The 19,626-nt window shown below is 60.7% G+C and overlaps 1 protein-coding gene across 2 annotated transcripts in view; it reads right to left on the minus strand.

Moving 5' to 3' along the window:
• The window catches only part of MACROD1 (mono-ADP ribosylhydrolase 1), a 153,392-nt gene that overhangs the window by 15,988 nt on the left and 117,778 nt on the right, over nucleotides 1–19,626 (minus strand). The window lies entirely within an intron of this gene.

A 19,626-nucleotide genomic window follows, 5' to 3' on the forward strand; every position in this document is an offset into this window, starting at 1 on the left:
TTGGCCCAGGTGCTGCCCGGGTCAGGGGCCGGCTGTGCCACAGCCCTGCAGCCCCGGGAGTCCTTAGGCTCCTCACATGCCTCTGCCACCTACCCCACCTTCCAGGTCCCATCACAGCCCTTCTGGGAGGACACAAGCAGAGCCTGGGCCAGCAGTGGGGGCTGCTTCAGGGCCGAGCAGGCTACAGGCCCGGGTGTTGTGCGGAGCCGCAGATGCTGCTAAGTGGTGTCGGGCGGCTCCGAGTGGTTGGTCTCCCAGAGCTGACAGCTCTTCGCTTGGGGAATAATTAATTCCACAGCCCGAAAACCCAGGGCTGCAAGTTGCCACGTTACTTGCGAGATTAATACAAGCAGCTAATTAAGATGGAGAGGCTAGGAGCGGCCAGACGCTCCCAGAACTGGGGTGGGGCGTGGGGAGCACAGGAGGAAGGTGAGCTGAGCCAGGCAGCCACGCGACAGGCACCCAGGCAGACGAGGAAGGCCACTGTGGTGCTGGCCCCCAAGGCTCTGGGTGTGCCCTCTGCCCAGGAGCGTGCATTTCCACCGACCAAGTGAGGACTGTGTGCCAGGCACAGGCTAAGCGCTTTACACAAATAACTCCATTTACCATCATAGCAAAGCCACAAGGGAAGCACTACTGTCCCCATTTTACAGAGAAGGAAACTGAGGCCCACAGAGATGGCATCACACAGTGGCAGTAGCAGGATTGGAACTGGGTCTGTCTGACGCCAGAGCCACAAGGCGGGCAGACCTCAAGGCAGACTGCCCTGAGCAAACAACTGTCACAGGAGCTCCTCTTCCTGGCCAAGGTCGGGGCCTGCCTTCTCCAAACCGGCAGAGCACACAGCAGGCCCTTTCGGATGCAACCTTGACCCCACTCCCTGCCCCTGCAGGTCTGGCGTAGAAGAGAGAGGCTGGTGCTCTTGGAGGCAGTGGCTGGGCATCTGGACAGCCCTGCCCCAGAGCCAGGGTGAGAACGGGGCATCTCAGCTTGGCTGGTCCAGCTTTGACCCCCTAGCCTGGGGGCAGTCCTGGCGGCTGTCGGAAGCTGCCCTCCATGGCCCTTCCCCACCTCCCCCATTACCTCTCTCTCTTAATTAACACCGGCCGCAAATGAGCTGGCTCCCACTCAAAGAGGTAACAGTGCCAAATGGGTTGGCAGAGGGACTGGAAGGGGCGGAAGGGGAGGGGGTGCTGACCTGCCATTCTGTAGGCCCCTGTCGGAAGGGGCTGCCAATCCCCGCCAGCCTGGCACCCCCAAACCCCACGGTGTGTGGCCCTGCCTGGGCAAGGTGAGTGGGGTGCACTGGCCCGATGCCCACCCAGCCAGGGTCTGAGAAGGGAGGTGAGCCTGGGGCAGAGGGAGTTCCCCAGGTACAGCTGGTGGAGGGCAGGCCAGGTGGCATTATCTGCCACAGGTGGGAAAGGGCAGGTGAGCCCAGTGCTAAGGGCTCGGACTTGGGCTGCACCGAGGACCTGGTCATGAGCCTGTCCCTATACTCAGTGGGCCTCCTGGGAGGCTGGTCTGCTGGGCCCCCTTCTTCCAGCCCACCATTCCCAGCAGGGCGGGGGGTCCAGGGGGACGGTGGTGACCTGGTGGCCTGCATCCAGTTCCTCAGCTTGACCTAACCCCTGGACCCCTGTTCTGGCCCTCTCCCCAGAGACCTTGATGCCTGGCCACGTGGTGCCCCCAGAAGGCTGGGGCAGGCTGTCCAAGGGGAGGTCTGGAGACTTGGGGGGAACAACCAGAAAAGGGGCCGCAGTGCTGGCAGAAACCAGTAGGCTGTCAAGTTGGAGTGAGCAGGCCTGAAGCCATGGTGGAAACTAAAACTGCACGGGCTGTTGGCAAATTTTTAACATACAGGTTTTTTCTTTGGCATGCATTTCTCTGAGTTCCCTCTTTTCCCATGGTTATTTGATATTTTGAACCTTGGTTATGGGGCAAGATGACATTATTTACATGACTATAAAATTCTTTTCCAGCCAGACTGAAGCCGCAGACTCGCATGTACTGCCCAGACCCTGAGATAATAGCGAGGTCGGGAGCAGAAGCCAGACGCAGCCTTGGCGAGAACCTGCACCTGGCCCCTCGCACGCCTCCTTCCCTCCTGCTTTTCGTTCCCCATTTTCCATTCCCTCAGCCCCCTTTTTAAAAACCCTTCAGTAAACCTGAGTTTTGGAGATGGCTTTAGTCTGGCCATTCTTCAGGTTTACCAGGGAGATGGGTTAGTCTGACATCTGTCCTCAGGTCACCTGTATTCCTGAATAAAGCTGACTTGCATTTTCACCAACATTTGACGTGGGAGTGGTTTGGTTTTGAAAGGGGGCAGGCGGCTGTCCTGTGCCCTGCAATAGTCCCTGAAGCGTGGCTGCCCAGACATCCCACCCTGAAGCAGAGTGGCTCCAGCCTTCCTGCTCCCCAGGCCAGAGCTGGCCCTGGTCCCCAAACCTCGAGGCCCCGGCTGGCAGTTCCCACTTCCCCTAAGTGCCCCCACACACTGGGCCTGAGTCTCCAGTACCTCCCCCTCCTACTGCCCCTTCCCCCTGCTCCTCTCAGTTTGTGTTGAGGCTCTAAATCACAACTGGTCTTTAGCCCATTTTTCAGATAAGAAAACTGAGGCTCACAGGGTAACTGGGGGGTGGGAGAATGGGGCTCAACTCCGGGTGGGCTGGCTGTCAGAGCTCACTTTCTTAACCTCTGCACGCTCCCCACTTCCTGATGCCTTCTTGCTAAGGGCGAGGTGCTGGGTGAGCGGTGAGGTGGGTGACGAGCACCGGCCTTCGAGTCCAACCTGGGGCTCATGACCCGGCCCCACCCAGGACCAGACCTGCCCCAGCAAACAGGGGTCTTTGAACTCCATGTCCATGAGGGTCTGGGTGAGCCGGGCCCAGGCCTGGCCTGGGGGCTTGGGTGAGGGGCCTGAGGCAAGAGTGCAGGTTCCAGGCCAGGCCAGCTTCACACCTTGGGGGCGGTGGGGGCGCCCTGGTCGGTGGCCTGCTGTCATAGTCTGTACCAGCCCCCACTGCAGGTCAGGGTGGCCCAGCCCCGCTGCCTCTGGACATGCCTACACCACAGTCTGCGGGACTTGATTAGCTCTTAGCCCAGTGTGTGCCTGTGACTTGGGGTGGCACCCCTCAGCACCAGTCACTGCCAAGTCCTCTGTCCTCTGAAGGTGGCCCCCTGGAGGGCTGGAGTCCTGGGGGTCTCACTCCCAGTCTCGCACACATTCTGCCCCCCTCCCCTGCCCCCACACTGCTGCCGGGGCAGTGCACTCCCCCAAGCCCCATGTACCCCTCTGCCCACTTCACGCCTTCTCAGGCTCAGGGTACCTCCTCTGTGGGGACCCACCCCCCCGCCTGTGCCCCCAGTGCTTGCTGTTCTGGTGGCAGGGTGTAGTCATTCCCCAGTTTGTGCCCCAGCTCCCAGCCTAGTTTGGGGCTGGCAGGTGGCCACTGCCCAGTGAAAGGGAGTGGGCCAGACCCAAGTGCTTGGCAAGTGTCACTTCAGGTCAGAAGAGGCCCAGGGGCAGAGGCGGCTCCTGGCCCCTCCTAACCTCCCTCCACAAAAACGTTTTAATTTTCTGCCAACTGGGCACCATAGAGGTGAACAACTCCAGGGGGTCTGGGAACTGGGGTGGGGGCCGGGCAGTGAGAAGAGGGCAGAGTGGAGCAGCTGGGGACATGCACACCCCCACCCTCCTCCTCTGGTGGCCCTCCCCTGCCAGGCGACACCCCATGGAAAGAGCAGCTCCCACCTCTGAGGGCCCAGGCAGGGCCCGATCTCCCGCCGGGCACAGTAGGCCTCGCCCGTGGTACATTTAGAGACCTATGAAAATGTTGTAATTTCTTTTAAAGTCAGAAGAAAAATAATGAACTTTTAGGTCGACAAAAATGTTTTAATATATAATATTAATATATTTGTCTTTATGCCAACAAAGTCATAAAACAGAATTTTTATAATTTTTTTTAGGGAGGAAGGGGCCTGCAAAGGCAGCCCGGGCCCCGGCTGGGTAAGCTCCTTACGTGTGTGAGCTCGTTTAATCCTTACGCTTTTTGGAAGACACAATTACTAACCCATTTCACAGTTGCTAATTTACCCCCCAGCTTCCCGATTAAAACCCTCCCAGTGGGGAGCCCATGGGGGCCTTAGTGAGAAATGAGATCTCCCCTTTGCTGTCAGGGTAAAGAACGGCCCCGTGCCCAATAACACTGCACCTTATCTCTTCCCTGCCCCTTCGTCTCTCCCCTGCAGTGCAAGTGCAAGTCCTCAAACCTGCCGGGTCCCCCTAGCTCCAGGGCCTTTGCATGGAGAGACCCTGACATCTTCACCTACTCGGGTCTGGAGCTGGCTCCTGGATATGCTCTCCTGCGGGGCCTCCCAGGAAAGTGGCTGTCCCAACCCCCCTTCCCCACAGGAAAGTGGCTGTCCCAACCCCCCTTCCCCACAGGAAAGTGGCTGTCCCAACCCCCCTTCCTGTGCGTCCCACTCACAGTTCTCAGCTCCCAGAACAGAGCCTGGCCCACAGCAGGTGCCCACTGAACTAACGAACCCAGGCGATTGCCGATGAACAGCCCCAACCCTCAGCTAGGCCACAGGGGCCTGGGTTTGAACCGGGGCTGACTCCCAAGCCCAGGCTCTCTCCCACCAAGCCTTGCAGAGGAGCCCACCCCCAGGGCCCGGGCTGGGGGTCTCAGGAGGCAGGACCTGAGGAGGGCTGCATGCAGGCGACAGGGGCTGGTCCAAGGACAGTGACAGGAGGCCAGAGTGTGTCCGTTCTCAGGTGTAGGAGCTGCATGGCTTTTCCCTGACAGGGACTAAATCTGCCAGTGTGGGGTGGGGGGCGCCGCGAGGCAGTGTGCGGGGGCTGGGCCGCCGGAGAGGAGACCCAGCGACCCGAGGAAAGCGCTGAGCAGGTTCCCGGCTGGGGAGAGGCCGGGTGAGCGGGCACAGCGGTGACTTTGAGGCAGGCACAGCCCCTCCAAGGCCCCACGGAGGCTCTCGCCTCCACGGCCCCCTGCCTGCTGCTCCACACACCTCATCCCGGCTTCACATGCCTAGAGAGGCCACCGGCTAGGCTTGGGGGGCTGGGGCTGCTCCCCTAAATCACCCAGGCCCCCTTGGGAATCCAGATCTCAGCTTTCTAGCATTTGACCAATAAGCTTTTTTTTTTTTTTTTTTTTTTTTTCCTTCTCGTGACCGGCACTCAGCCAGTGAGTGCACCAGTCATTCCTGTATAGGATCCGAACCCGCGGCGGGAGCGTCGCCGGGCTCCTAGCGCAGCACGCTACCAAGTGCGCCACGGGCTCGGCCCTGACCAATAAGCTTTCTGTTTTGGTTTTGGCAGCTGGCCCATATGGGGATCCAAACCCTTGACCTTGGTGTTATAACACTGTGTTCCAACCAACTCAGCTAACGCGCCAGCCCCATTTGGCCAACATGCATCCAGTCTGTACCATGTGCAGGGCGCGGGCCCCGGGCGGGCAGGGTCTGGCTGGCACAGATCTCCTGCAGCAGGGAGACGGTCGAGAAACAGCAGAACAAGAAATCAACTCGAACAAGAATGACAGTCAGTGCCAGAGGTTGGGAAGGAAATAAAAGAAGAGAGTGGCGGTCGGTTGGGCAGGCAGGGCTGACCTGCTGGGGGCACTTGCCATCAGTGCGCTGCCGTGCAAAGGCCCGGGGGCTGGGGCAGGCCTGGAGGCACAGGAGCGGGGGCCGAGGCTGGGGTATAGTGAGGAGGGAAGAACAGGTCACAGGGGAGAGGAGGTCACAGGGGAGGGGGCAGCAGCAGCCCAGGCGGGGGCCTCATGAGCCTTATGAGAGGTGGAACCTCTGGGAGTTTAGACAGAGGAGGGACAAGCTGCACAGAGAACAGGCGGCGGGCAGGGAAGGTGGCAGACGGGCCTGCCGGCTCCTGCATCACCCAGGTGATCCCTGCCTCCAGGATGCTTCCCAGACCTCCCCTCGGGATTGGGGGTCTCCTTGGTCTACTGCCATGCCTGTGTGTCCCCATCACGGCCCTCAGCAGATTGCTGTGGCTGCCCCGTTCCTGGCCTGCCACCCCCTCCGGGCTGAGCCCTTACGCTCATCACCCCCAGAGCCTGGCAGCTACGAGGGGCTCCATGACTGTTGATGTCCCACCACCCCACCCGCCTGGCCGCCGTGCCCCAACAGGGGGACTTAGGGGAGCGAGTTGGGAAATCGATACCTGCTGTCGCCTCCCAACTTCCCGCAGGCCGCGGTGAGCATCCGTGTTACTCGAGGGCAAGTCGTTTAAAACATGTTTTAGATTAGAAACACCCCACAGATGGAATAAAATGTGAACTGTGCTGAATTTCGAAGATAAAACAGGAGACTTCAAAGGCATCTCGAGCTGCGAGAGCAGCTGCCTTGTTCCACAAGCTTCATCCCCCCTGGCCAGGGTCCCTGTCCTCCGAGCTGGAAAGTGTGGGGCTCGCTGGACATTCCCCAGGCCAGGGGGGAGGGACAGGGGGACAGCGGCCTCATGGGAGGGATGGGTTCACATTTATTGGCACCAAGTGGGCCCCCAGCAAGTTTCTACTTGGGACCTTCAACGATCATCGATCATCTTAACACGTACACACGCCCTCCTGCCCCACTGACAGTGGGGAAACTGAGGCTGAGATAAGTGCCTGGCCCGAGGCCACACAGGTGGCGGAGAAAGGATTTGAACCCTGCTGGTCTGACTCTGGAGCCTGGACCCCACTAAGCATCCCGCTCAGCCAGATTTGGCTGGTTTGCCTCCAGGGCTGAGCCCCTCACTACATCTTCTTGGAGACGAGCCTGGGGGGCTGCCCACATCTGCTGGACGTTGCACCCAGCCAGGCGGGTGTCCCTTTCTAGAGCTCCCCTCGGTCTCCTCCTTCCCACTGGCCCCATCCCAGGCCCCCCTTCCTCCATCGCCCCTGCACCTCGGATGACCACGTCCGTCCTGCTCTGCGGTCCCGCTCCTGGTCTACCCCGAGGTGTCCCATCCCCGCGCCTCTCCCCACAAAAGCTGCCCAGTCAGCTGTTTAAAGCTCAAAGTAGGTTACTTGGCTGCGGTTCCGGCTGGCCCGAATCTCTCCTTGGTCCCCTTCCTGCCTGGGTTCCTTGGGCTCTGCCCTTGCTGGGCTGCCCGGGCCCCTGGAGCCTCCACCTTGCAGCCAGCTGCTTCCAAGCTGGACCCCAAACCCCTGGTGATAGGGAGATCCCCCTCCACACCCACTCTCCACGCCCTGTCCCCAGCCACCTTCCACTTATTGGTATTTTGTTATGCAAGAAATTCATGTTCATTGCCCCAAATTGGATAAAATACACAGACTGAAAACGAGAGAAAAGTGAGTCACCCATTAGGTCATCATGCAGATTCGGCTAGCTCCGTTCACATTGCCCTGTAGGATCTTTTAGACTTTAAACAGAAACAAAAAATAGTTAACAGCGCATTTATCAAGCAAATTCTCCATGCCAGGCACTGGGCCAAGTGTCTCAGGTGGATTCTTTCACTTCACCCTCCCCCCAAGAGCCCAGTGAGGGGTCCTATTATTTTCCCATTTTACAGATGCAAACACAGAGGTGCACAGGGGTTGAGTGACTCGCCCAAGGTCCTGCGGCTGGGAAGGGGAGCAGCTGGGTTTGAATCAGGCAGTCTGACTTCCAAGAGTGCTGAGTGCTGTGGACCCCCAGCTGCTGCCAGGGCCTCCCCTCCCCCAGGAGCCAGGGCAGGCGCTCAGCGTCCTGCATTAGCATAACCATGAACATCCCTGAAACCCAATTACCAGGAGATGGCTTGGGCCCCAGCCAGTCGGGGGTAGTCTCCATCTGCACAGGAATGAGGGGCTGGGGCTGAGAGAGCCCTGGTGGGTGGGAGAGTGGGGGACACCAGGGAAGATGGGGGAAGGGGGGCTGTGGAAGGCCCCGCAGGTGACTTGGGACCCCTCTTTGGTGGTGGGTGGTGGATGGGTCCCAAAGACATCCTTGACCCCTCTGTTCAGCCCCAGCTAGACAGGCCCCACGGCCCCCAAGGAGGGGTCATTGTCCTTCTGCCCCTCACCCAGCTTGCGGGGTGACCCCAGGCAGCCCCTGGCCCTCTCTGAGTTCAGCTTTCTTCTGAAAGGAGAAAACCAGGGGCTATTTGAGTAGAAAACAAATCATGGGTTTGGAGGAGGAAAGGGAACACTGGCTCTGACCAGCCAGCAGGCCTGGGCTGCATTTCTAACTCCCAGAATCCCAGAACCCCAGAATCGCACCCCACCCCTGAGGCCCAGCCATTGCCACTGCCACCTACAGCTCCTCAGCTGCCCCCACCCCTCCACACCATCCTCTTCCAGCAACTGGTGGTCCTTTCCTATTGATTTCATACAAAAGCATGCACATACACACATATGTGTATGTGTATATATATTTATATATATGAACTTGACCTACCACCCAGCCTAACAAATATGATCACAAAACAGTTCAAGTCCCTCTGCCCCCCAGAGGTACCCACTACCTGACCAACCTGAACTTGGCATGTATTTTCTTTAGAGTGTTACCACGTATGCCCCTCAGCAAATATTACTCAGATTGGTGTGTCTCTGAATTGTGCATAAACTGTGAGATTTACCCAGGCAGGCCATGCTGCTCGAGTGGGCCTTTTTCACTGCTGTGTAATATTACAGGGCGGGACTGCCCCACACTCAGTCACCCATTCTCCCACCAGCCAAGTGTGCCCGGTTTTGTCTGCTGCAAACACAGCGGCAGTGGCGTCCTCACACGCCCCGTGCACACACGTGCCAGAATTTCTCCTTCACTTGCTTTGTTTATTCCTGGATCCCAAAGGCCAGTGTGGGTCCTGCACTGAAGAGCTGCTCTTAGGACCACTCATTCATTCAACAGGCATCGACTCAGCCATGGGGTCCTATGTTCAGCGGGGTGAAGAATGAGCCCCGTGTGCCCGGTGAGCTGTAGGGGATGGGCTGTGAAGAGGGGAGCGTGGCTGAGTTGAGGTCAGAGGGGCAGCCAGGCCCACGGGACAATCCTTGATCCTTCTTCCACAGGGAGTCATGGCAGGTGCTGGAGCTGGGGAGCAGCAGGGTTGGGCTTGCACTTTAGAAAGACACGCTTCAGAGCTGAGAGAGGGAGTGGATTGGAGGGGGTGGACCTGGAGGCAGAGGCTGGGGGATGGTGGTGTCTTTGGACGAGTTGAGGAGGGCTGGAGAAGGGGCATTGCTGGATCCTTGGGGACCAATTAGAGGGAGAGAGGATTGGATAGGACAGGATTAGCTTCTAAAGATGGCTCAATCCGGGCAATGGAAGGAGCACTTTTTCCACCTCTGCAGGAGGCTGGGAGGGGTTCGCCTGCATCCACACCATGCTGAGGCCCCAAGTCTTAACCTGTGGGGTCACAGGCCTCCCTGCCCCCAGTGACAGCCTTAGACACTTCCCCAGACACCGTCCCTATGCACAAAACCCTGCCCACAATTCCGGTGGGAGGCCAGCCATGCAGAGGATCCTCCCTGGACCTCTGGCAAGGCATTCTTGACCTGGCCCAGCATCCCCCTCGTACAAATGGGAAACTGAGGCCCTGGAGGGAGAGGAACCAGAAGACGATGGCACAACCCAGTTTTTACCCGCTGTTGCTTTTGGAATGTGACGGCTGTGCTCAGGCCACACAGCGTTCCCTGCGGCTCGGCAGGGACAGAAGAAAGGCAGCAACCACTTGCTGCACAGTTAAGTCAGGCACCAGAAAGGACTTCCTCTGCTCATGAGACACAGCCTTGTCAGGCACCTGCTTCCTCTGTGCAGCCCGGTGGCCGGCTGCTCCCTGAGACTCTAAGGACAGGAGGCTGGGGAGGTGGCTCCTTCCAGGTTGTTCTGCCAGGAACACTAGTTGTGTCTGACTCTGAAACTAGTGCTCCTGCAGTGGGGGGTGGCCGGGAGCCCATCGGGAGGGCCGGGTGGGGTGGGGATGAGGCATCCGCGTTCCCTCCCATCCCGGGCTCACCTCTAGTCCTGGGCTCTGGGGCCTGTGCTGAGGGTCCTGGAACCTAGGGCGTCCCCTGCCCTGCGGGCCTTAGGGTGGCCATCCTACCCCCCCCAGACTTCCCCTGTAGGGACAAGAGAGGACCCCAGCCTGGTCCCTGCCCTGCTTGCCAAAGGGTCCCCTGGCCTGGGTGTCCCCTTCTCTCTGTCCTCCTGCCCTCCCAGCTTGGGTTCCACTCTGTGGAGGGAGGAGGAGGGAGGAAGAGGTCGGTGGTGGCAGCCATTGGTATGCCAGGCTGCACCTCAGCATCTCCAAGGCCCAGCCTCTCTGCTCGGCTCTTTAAGAATCCCTCCCCGGCAGCGCAGCAGCGTGCTGGTTGCTGGGCAACCGCATCCCGCCCCGCCCCCCGCTGCTAACTCGTCCTCGTCCCCTCCCCCCCCCACGGCTCCTCCCAGTTCCCAGCCTCAGCAGCATTTAGCTCAGAACCTGTCAGGCCTGGCTGCTGGGTGCAGGTAAAGGGCTTTGAGTGACCCCACCCGACTCCAGCCCTGGACCAGAGCTCTGCACCCCCAGGACTCAGGGAGGGGAGTCCAGGGCTCAGGACACCCTTTCTCCTTAATCCCCTTACCCATAGAGCACCTAGGCTGGGCAGGTGAGGGCAGGTGAGGGGTCCCAGAAGATGCCATCTGTTCTCTTTCCCCCAGCTCTGCAACCCCAGGACTCTGGGAGGGGGACCCTGGGCTAGGACACCTGTCCTCAGATTCCCACGCCCTCTCCCAGGGTACTGCCTCTGGTGGCTTTGGATGCCTGGAGGTTCTGAAGTCTGCTGGGGGGACAGAAAGGACCCCTTCCCTGGGGGGAAAGGCCAGGCAAGGTGAAAAGAGCATCCTCCGGGGTTGGTCAGCTCCTGGCTGCTGGCACACGCTCTGGCTGCTTGGGCTGGGTGCATGGACCCAGCACACGGGGCCAAAAGAGCCCCAGGTCATGGTGGAGGTGAGGCAGTAACAAACTGGGACTGAGAGGGGCAGGGGATTGGAGAGGGGAGAGGGGAGGAGGACCGCAGAGTTCTGAGCCCCTTGAAAACGGGGTATGCAGGGGTGTCAGAGAGGCGGGGAGGGAGGGGGGTCACTGGAAGCTGAGCCCCAGCAGATGTCTCTGAGGCTCCAACCTCGAAACTCCACCTCCTTGACCTTACCCTTCCTTTCCCCTCCTGGGGCAGTCACAGGGACCCCATCTTCTGTCTCCCCCAAATCCTGGGGCTGTGACTTCTCTGGATCAGGCCCCACCTCTCACTCCCACACGGCAGTCCCCTCCTCACCGTCCCAGGCTCCAGCCTCCACCCCTTGCAGCAGCCACACAGCCTCTGCACTGACCAGTCGCCTCTCGGCGACCTTCTGCCCCCCCAGCTGCTCACCATCCAGCCCTGCGTGCCTCGGCACACACTGGTCCCTCCATGTGGACTGTCCCTCAAGACACGATTCACATCTCCCTTCCTGAATTGGGGATGTGCGTGTAACAGGTGAATGGTAGCCAGAGTCAAGGAATGCTTAAACCACCATAAAAAGCATGTCCTCTGCTGGAAGTAATGGCTGGGGAGTGAGTGGCAAGGGAGGGGCGAGTGAGAGGTTTCTGGAAGAGATGGGGGAGGTGATGTCATTGGTGGGGAAAGAGGAGGTTCCCAAGGGGAGGAAGGAGCCCATCGGGGAAGCTCGGGTCCCAGCAGCCTCTGTCCTGCTGGGGTGGGTCCTGCTCTGCCCAGACCTGGGTTCGGACCCTCTGTGGAGTCTCTGCCCACCCATCCAGGGGCAGCCTGTTAGTCCTAATCTCCCCGCCTATGTCCCCATCACCCCCCTGCCACCTACACATATCCAGACCCCACCCTGTCCTCTCCCCAGTAGCTGGAAGGCTGTCCGGCCCCCCTCTGAACTCCAGGGACCATCATCTCAGGGCAGTTCCCAGTTTTACGAATCACAGTTGGCCTTGGGACCGCTCTGTCACTGTTGCCTTAAAGGGCTCTTTCAGCCTCATGCTCTCATTCAACATTCTGTCTGTTCATTCATTGAGCAACACCTGACTGTAATCTCCCATGTGCTGGGCACAGTGGCAGGTGCTGGGGACACGCAGGGATCAAAACGGGTCTCGGCTGTGCCCTCAAGGTGCTCACAGTCCAGTGGAAGAGATGGACGCTAACAAAACACACATCACTGAACACAGACTCCACTGATTCTAAGTCATGCCTCTATTTCACGTATGGCCAAGGAAGAAACAGACCGCTCGCTGTCACACCATCAGCCACACCCTGACTTCAGAGAGGTCAAAGTGTCGTCTAGTAGTGTCTGTAGTCACCGGTTGAGCTAAGTGCCACCCAACAGAAGCTGAGGGAACAGAGGGAAGGACAAGGTGACCTAATTAGAAAGGTGGAGGCCTGTGGGAGGACAGAATGGCCAAGCCCTGGACTGAGGGTGAGCTGGAGTTGGCTGGGCCCAGAGAGGTGGAAGAGCACGGAGAAGTGGGGCTCTGTCCAGGGCCGGGGGCAGGAGGGTGCTGTGGGTGGGGAGAGGGGAGCCCTGAGGCAGCGGCTGTGACAGGCCCCAGGGTGTGCCCCTCCCTGACCAGCAGCCTCCCGGGGCCAGTTGCCCGGCCTGTCCCTTCCTCAGGCCCACCCTGTTCCCAGCACCCGTCCTCGGGAGTTGCTGACTTCATCCTCCCTGGCTTTGTCCCTTCTGTGCCCGCTCCTTGGAGCACCCTCTCTGGGACCTTCCGGAGGAAATTCTGCCCTGGGGCCCACACTGCCTCTCCTATATCCTGACCCTGTGCTTACAGGGCAGAAGCCCCAACCCTCTCTGTTGTGTCAGCAGGAGAGAGAGCATGCTGGAGTCAGGACCGGATCAGAGAAGCTGATTGAACATGCTGGTGAGGGCTGGCGTGCTGGCCAGGTGTCTGTGAAGGGGTATGCACAGCCAGCCTGTCCCCAGGCCACACGCCCATGAATTCAGTGAGCATCCCAGAATGCATGGGACATCATCTGGGCCCAAAGGCTGGGAGCCAGGTGGGCCAGGTATTTGGTGACTGTGACTCTCTGGGGACCTTGGAGAGCAGTGACCTCCAAGACTGAGAACCCAGAGATGGGACAGGAAGTCCTTTAGGAGGTCATCTGGCTCTAGGTGGGGGACTGGGGGTCCACTCTCCTTGGAGATGATGCCATGCTGGGGCCTGTGGGGAAGGCTGAGCCCAAGGGTCCCTGGTGATGTCCACTCGCCATCCAGTGGGAAGACCTGTCCCTTCCTTAAGTCAGGTCACCCCCCTTCCCCTGCCCCCAGCCCAGAACAGGCCCAAGTGAGGCCAAAGGTGGCACAACCTTGGTTGACAACAGTCTAATAATGGTGAGTGGTGGTGTCACAGAACTTCACAGTATACAAGGCACTTTCCTCTTGGAACCTCATCAGACTGTCATGCTAGCCCTAGGAGGTCTGTGATGGCAACCACGGAGATGTGAAAGTTGAGGTGTGGCAGGTCTGGGTCGTGCCCAGGGTCACCAGCTGGTGAGTGGTAAGGGTGGTGAGCAGGATCCAGATCTAGAGACTCTGGAAAGCGTAGGTGAGTGGCTGGGGAGGCAAGGGTGCTGCAGGCAGGGCCAAGGTGACCTTGGCTGCCCAGTGGTAGGGCCTGCCACACCAGGCTGCTGGACACTGTGTGTTACTGTCGCCCTGGGAGCCGGGGAGCTGGGGCTTGGCGAGCTGAAGGTTGAAGCCACAAATCGTCACTGGGTGACTTGTGCTGCCCCCGTTGCTGACAGCATCCCCACGAGGGCCCAGCTTGCAAGACTAGCTCACAGCACGTAGGGGCTCAGCTAGTGTTTGCTAACTGAAAAAGTGATCTTTCTGAATCTCATAGGTGAGTGTCCCCCTCCTGGTGCCCTCTCTTTCTAAGTTAAAGTCCAGACTCCTCAAGCTTGTCCAAGACACTGCACACCTGCTTGGCTGACATCGGCCACCTCACCTTCCACCATGGCCCCCCAACTCCGTCCTCCAACTCCAACCAAGAATTCCTGATCACCAAAGCCCAAGGCTCTTTCATGACACAGCATCTGTGAACAGGCTGGAACGAGCTTCTCCCACCACCTGCCTGGAACATTCCTTCTGACCCTCCAAGATCCAGGACAAGAGCCACCTCTCCTGGGAAGCTATTCTGGATGTCACAACTGACATGGCCCCTCTGTCTTGGGGTCAGGTGGCAATGCCTGTTTCAGTGAGATCCTACTAACCCGAACTGCCTAGGTGCCCAGCCCTCTGCTGGATTTCCAGCTGTACCAGGGCAAGGCCCTGCAGGGCCTGATTCACTCTTGGTCTCTGGCCCAAAACGGTGCCCAGCACACAGTGACATCCATCAGTATTTCTTGAAATGTATGCAGCCACCAGGCACGGCTGCACAAGTTATGGTACCTCCACTCGATGGAGTATCATGAAGCCATTAAACGACAATTATGAAGATGACATTTTGATATCTAAGTGCAACACATCAAGTAGAGCTATATCCACACCCTCCATTCCACCACGAGGCACTGAGTGCCCACTCTGTGCCAGTGCTGTGCTTGGCATGGCGGCGGTGAGGGTGGAAAGGGGTCGCTCCTTTGAGTGGATAAGAGGAGGAAGACACACACCTCGTTCCTGAGCTACACACCAAGTGCCGCGACGGAGGACGATGGAGCCCCAGGGCCCCCACGTCCATCTGGGGGCTGGGGAGGCGGAACGGAAACCACAGCTCTGTGAAAATGACAGCCGTCTCTGCATGGACAAGCCTGGAAGGGAGCAGAGGAACGGAGACTGTTGACGCCACAGGGCGGTGGCATTGTGGGTGATTTTTCTTTCCTTTATTGTTGGTATAATGCTGTTTGGGCAATAAATAAAAATTGGGAGGAAAAAAATAGCTGTTTGGTGAATTGAGCAGAAAGAGGGAGAAGGAAGAAAAGGAGTTAATGGGAAGGAAATCGGAAGGGAGAGGTGAGGATGGAAAGGCAGGAAGGGCGACAGGGGAGCGCACAGAGCGCACAGCACAGCGGGGACAGAGGTGGCAGCCTCAGGCAAGGCCCTAGGCTGCTCCCAGGCTGGGGGCAAGGACAGGAAATGCAGAAGGAGGGGGAGGCAGGGGCTGGTGTCCCTATGGGCGACCTCCCCAGAGGGGACCTGAGAGGGCATCCCCAGGGGAGGTGGCCTGGCCAGGCCTTGAAGGACAGCAAAGGGCAGGGTGTGCTGGGCCCCTGGAAGGGTCTGACAGAGGTCTGGAGTTGGGACCGTGGGGTGGAGGCATTGGAATGGGTCTGTGGAGAGAGGTCCCAGCTAGGCTGTGGGGAGTCTGGGCACGGGCCTGGGAGCAATGGGGTCCTGGGTCTTCTGGGCAGGGGTAGGACTCACTCAGAGCAGCCCTTCAAGTGAAGGGAATCCTGGAAGGGACAACTGAGCTAACTTGGTGACAAGGTCTGACCAAGGCAGGCAAGGCTGGGCAGACCAAAGTGCTCCCTAGTGTCCCAGAGAACACCAAGAGCATCAGAACTTTCCGGGCTAAGTGGAGGCAGTCTGTTCCAACCACCCCCCTCTCCCCACCCAGATACGAGGCACAGGCATCTCCCAAGTCCCTTGTGTGTGCCAGGCACCGGGCCTGCCACCTTCTCATTCAATGTCTCCTTCAGCCCTCATAATCACGCTTGGAGCTAGGTTGTTAATGCTCCCATTTTACAATCAAGGACACTGAGGCTTGGAGAGGTTAAGTGACTTGCCCGAGGTCACAGTCAGGGCTGGTGAGTGGAGGGATGGGCTGGCATCTGACCTGGGCACAGCCCACTTAGGCAGCTAGGTGGGCCCTGCTGGGGAGCGTCCGGGTGTTTCCGGGTGTTTCGAGCACGCACAGAAAAGGGGCCGCGGCAGGTGAGGGGGTCCGCCTGGGGAAAGGGCGCCAGGCAGGGAGGAAGGGGTTACCTTGGAGGCAGAGTAGGCAGTGGGTACCTGTTTGTGAATGAATGCATGGGTGGAGGGATGAATGAATGAATGGATGGTTGAGAGCGTGGATGAATGAATGAGCGGGCGCTCTCCAAGCCTCAGCAGGGGGTAGGGAACCCCCTCCCCCCGCCCCCGCGCTGGAGGCCCGCTTTGGGAGCCTCCCTCCTCCCACGGCCCGGGGAGGGGGTGCGGCTCCCCAACCCGCCCTGCCCCCCAGCCATCTCAGCCGAGGGCAGGGGGAGGGGGACTTCTCCCGGGCTGGGCCAGAGTCCCCGCGCGGCGGCGCAGCCTCCCGCGCCGGGTCCCGCCGGCCAGTGCGCAGCGCGGCGCCCCCGCCCCCGCCGCCTGGTCCCCGCCCGCCGCCTCCCCCTTCTCCTCCCCTCCGTCCCCGCTCCGCGCCTGCACGCACGGCCCCCGCCGCCGCCGCCGCGAGGGGAGAGGCGGCCGCACAGCCCGCTTCCCCGCGCCCTGCTCGCAGCCGCCGCCGCCGCTCGCGCGGGCACCGCCGCTGACCCTCGCCCCGCCGAGCGCCCCCGCCCGGGCACACGCACCCCGCCGCCGGGCGCAGCCCCGCGCACTCCTCCCGCATCTCCGCCGGGCGCCCGAGCCGGGCAGATGCGCTGCCGCGCGCCCCCCGCCCCGGGCCCGCCGCCGTGCTCCGCCGCGCGCCGGGGGCTCCTCTCCCGGGCCCCCCTGGGCGCCCTCCGGCTCCGGTTCCCTCCTGCTCCTTGGAATAACCCCTGAGGCTCCAGCTGTCGCCGCAAAGTTTCCCGAGGAGACCCGCCTCCCCGGCCGCTGCGCAGGTAAGGCAGGCTTGCACGGGCCGGGGGTCGGGGTCTGCGCATCCGGGACGGGGCGCCGGGACCGGCGGGGCGGGGGCCGCGGAACCGGGGTGCACGGAAGCGTCGCGGGATCAGGCTGCCGGGCTTTGCCCGGGCGCGGCGAGGCACGAGACGCGCCACCTTTGGGATTTGGGGTGGGGGGCCCCGAGTCTATTGCCCAGCCCCGGTGGCGCTGGCCCCGCCGCGGGGAGGCACGGGGTGCGCGGCCGGCGGCTCCGCTCTACCGAACAGATGCTGGAAAGGGCGGGGGCTCGGCTGGAGCCCCAGCCTGAGCCCTTGCTGCGCCCCCTGGGAGGTGGCCCGGCCCGCGGGGGGTTTGCTAGGCTGGGCCGGTCGGTCCCACGCACCGGGGAACCGGAGGGCGAGAGGCGCGCGGCGAGGGGCAGCCGGCCGGCCGGGCGCCGCGCTTCAGTCCCCACCAGCCGCGTGAGTCACGGTTGGAGCGAGGTTTTATTTTTAAAACGACTTCAAGGGGGGCACAAGCAGCCTCCAACTTCCCTCCCCGTGCTCGCTGTGGACTGTCAGCCCTGTGTCGGGCGGGGGGCTGGGGCCGTGCGCCTGACGGCTGGAACGGTGGCACTGCCCGGCTGGGGGCAGCGGGGTGAGCCCCCTCCCCAGCTCGCAAGACAAGGAGGCAGCTCTACCGCGCGCACGCCCCTCCTCGCGGGGCCAGGAGGCCCAGGGGCGCGAGGCTGGGGAGTGTTGTTGCCCAGCTGCAGGGAACGTGGCTGATCAGAGCTCTCCGAGGAGGAGAAAGTTGTGGAGCAGCGACGTCAGGGAGCTGCCCCAGGCTTCCCGTTGGCCTCGGGAGGGCTTCCAGGCTCTCTAGGGTGTGTGGTTTTGAGAGAATACAGCGCAGCTGGGCCGTGCCAGGCCCCCAAGGCCCAAGCCCGAGCTCTGATGTGAATGAATAAAGCCAAGGCTGGAGGCCAAGGTGAGGGGTGACTGGTTCAGCTCTGGTTCACTGTGGCCCCCACACCCTCAGGGAGGACGTAGACCAGCCCCTCTGTATCCCCCTCCTCAGGTGGCTTAGGAGTGGGGACAAGGTTGCCTGTGTGGGGGACACGGAGCCCCGCAGGACTCAGGATGCCATGGGTAGACGGTTGTGGGCTGGGGCACCCCTCTCTGTCCAGAGGCTGTGGGGAGGTGGCCACGCTCAGGGGCTGTAGGCTCGGGTTTCTGGAATTGAAAGCCAACTGCATGTCTTCCTGCCAGCCCCAGGAGGAGAGACACAAACATCACCTGTCAGCTGGTGCTGACTCTGTGGGCGACTGTTCAGGGCTTCCTCAGGTTTAAAATGGAAATGGCCTGAACTGCCAGGGCCAGTGCCTGAGGGGGACGCTGCCCAGTGGGCCGGCTGTGAGGGGCCCTGGTAGGACTGGGGGCAGGAGGAGCTGAGGGGCCATCACATCTGGTGAAGGGTCAGCCTTGGCAGAGCTGAGAGCAGGAGAGAGGGCAGACATGGAGTGTATGTATATGGGGTAGAGGACTCCGTGTGTGCCCCCAGCCCATGTCCTCATGCAGACGCAGAGACCAACCACCTTCAGTAAAAACCCTCCCCAGCATGGAGTTCAAGCCAGGCAGGCTGGGCCCTGCAGCCCAAGTCCTGAAGCCTTTGCAGCCTGCGGGGACTTCACCCAGTCCTGGGCTGGTGTGCCCACGCTCTGCACTTGCTGGTTGCAAGTCCCGCCACCTCTCTGTGCCTCAGTTTCCTTTGCTGGTAAATGGAGTTGACTGTACCCACCTCCTGAGCTGGGTGTGTGGGGGGACTGCTTTCTAAAATGCATTTGATATATGTCATTAATAGTCCTATTCCTGGACTGAAGGGTCTTCAAGGGTTGAGGGCACATGTAGAGGCCTTGGAGGGCTGGGTTGTCAGACCCAGTGTGATGTTACTGGACTGCAGCCTCACCCTGGCCCACAGGAGCAGTGCCCCTCCTGTGAGTCCCCCCACATGTGCTCTGAGGCCTCCCATGGAAGCTCCTGAGAGATCCACACAGCTTGTTTCTATGGCGGGGTTAGGGAGGGGGTGCTGCCACCCCAGCATGTCACCTGCTGCAAGGCTGTGCACGGAGGGCGTTGGCTCACAAGACTTGGCTCTGTGCAGACTCAGGCCCATTGGCCAAGCCTGTGTCGCACTCACTGGGTGACACTGGGCTTGCAGCCTCCCCTCTGAGGACCCTGCTTCCTTACCTGCACAGGCAGGTGGATACAGCAGTTGCCCCACCCTGTGAGGATGGGTAGGCGCCCTGAGTGTAGGCGAGTGGGGAGGGGTGATGCACAGAAAAGGGGCAGGTGGTGTCTGTACTCGCTTCAAAGTCAGCTCAGAGAGGGACAGGAGCTCCAGGCAGCACTGACACGGCAGTGCTGAGGGACAGAGAGGCAGGCCTGGAGCCGGCTGACTGCCTGCACAGGCCCAGAGTGGTGGCAGTTGTCAAGAAGCGGCTGTTCTGGTGCAGGGGAGGACGAGGCCCCTGGGGCCCGCTGGGCACAGCCACCACTGTGCAGTCAGGTGGGACAGAGGCAGGGAGGTAGAGAGCTCAGTGCTGGGCAGGGGCAGCTTGTTCCCCAGCCAGGTGGTGAGCGGGTGAAGGCCCTGCCCTGCAGTGTGGATGGCCCCAGTGTATGTCCCTTGGGAGTTGGAGACCTGCTAATAAACCCCCTCCCCAGCCAGCCAGACTGCTCCAGAGTCAGGGCTATAAAACAGCCCGATCTCAGAGATGGGGCCTATCTGGTGCTGTGCAGGGGTCTGGCTGGGCCAGCTCTTCTGTCCCAGGGTCTGGAAGTGATGCCAACCGCGTCATCATCTCTGTTGATTGTGTTC

This window comes from Cynocephalus volans, chromosome 4 (assembly GCF_027409185.1).
Source record: "Cynocephalus volans isolate mCynVol1 chromosome 4, mCynVol1.pri, whole genome shotgun sequence".
Classification (NCBI taxonomy): domain Eukaryota; kingdom Metazoa; phylum Chordata; class Mammalia; order Dermoptera; family Cynocephalidae; genus Cynocephalus; species Cynocephalus volans.